Source organism: Nerophis ophidion, linkage group LG26 (assembly GCF_033978795.1).
Source record: "Nerophis ophidion isolate RoL-2023_Sa linkage group LG26, RoL_Noph_v1.0, whole genome shotgun sequence".
NCBI lineage: Eukaryota > Metazoa > Chordata > Actinopteri > Syngnathiformes > Syngnathidae > Nerophis > Nerophis ophidion.
The window spans coordinates 8794609-8795101 of record NC_084636.1 but is presented as its reverse complement, the minus strand read 5'-3'; the positions used below and the strand labels follow the sequence as shown (position 1 = coordinate 8795101).

The following is a 493-nucleotide window of genomic DNA, read 5'->3' as shown; positions in this document are numbered from 1 at the left end:
CATCTGAGAGACCCTTCGCCGTAAAAAAAACTCCATTTTGAAGCAACTCGCCTGAATTATTAATTGGCCTGATCTGGCCTTGTGCTGATCCGGAGGATCTGGAGCGCCGGGTACTTAAGTTGCGGCCCCAACGACACTTTGGAGCTGCGGGATGAGCGTCGGGTTACATAGGAGAGGCACTTCAATTACGTGGGAGGGATGAGGAGGTGGTGGTGGTGGGGGGGTATGAAACTGAAAGTGCGTCCCAGATAAACGAAAGGTTTTATTAGACCGATCACAGCGGGGTTGTTACTCACCGGCTGGCGGTTTGTTATTGACGCTGAGAAACACGAGCGTGTGCTGAGAAGGCAACTATTACAGTAAGTATTTACTTCGCCCCCCCGCCCGCAACAACAGCCTGTACTTTTCTCCACGACCGCAGGGCCCTAAAAAGCCCAGACGGGCGATGTGCGAGGTCCTGTTTCTCCCACTCCTGTACCCGGCCCTTGAAACC

The 493-nt window shown here is 53.5% G+C and overlaps 1 long non-coding RNA gene across 1 annotated transcript in view; it reads right to left on the bottom strand.

Moving 5' to 3' along the window:
* LOC133543555 (uncharacterized) overlaps positions 1–286 on the bottom strand; it is a 25830-nt gene extending 25544 nt beyond the window's left edge. The window contains exon 1 of the long non-coding RNA XR_009804402.1: positions 1–286. This exon is cut by the window's left edge and continues 101 nt beyond it. This is a non-coding gene — a long non-coding RNA (uncharacterized LOC133543555).
* Positions 287–493: the final 207 nt, after the last annotated feature.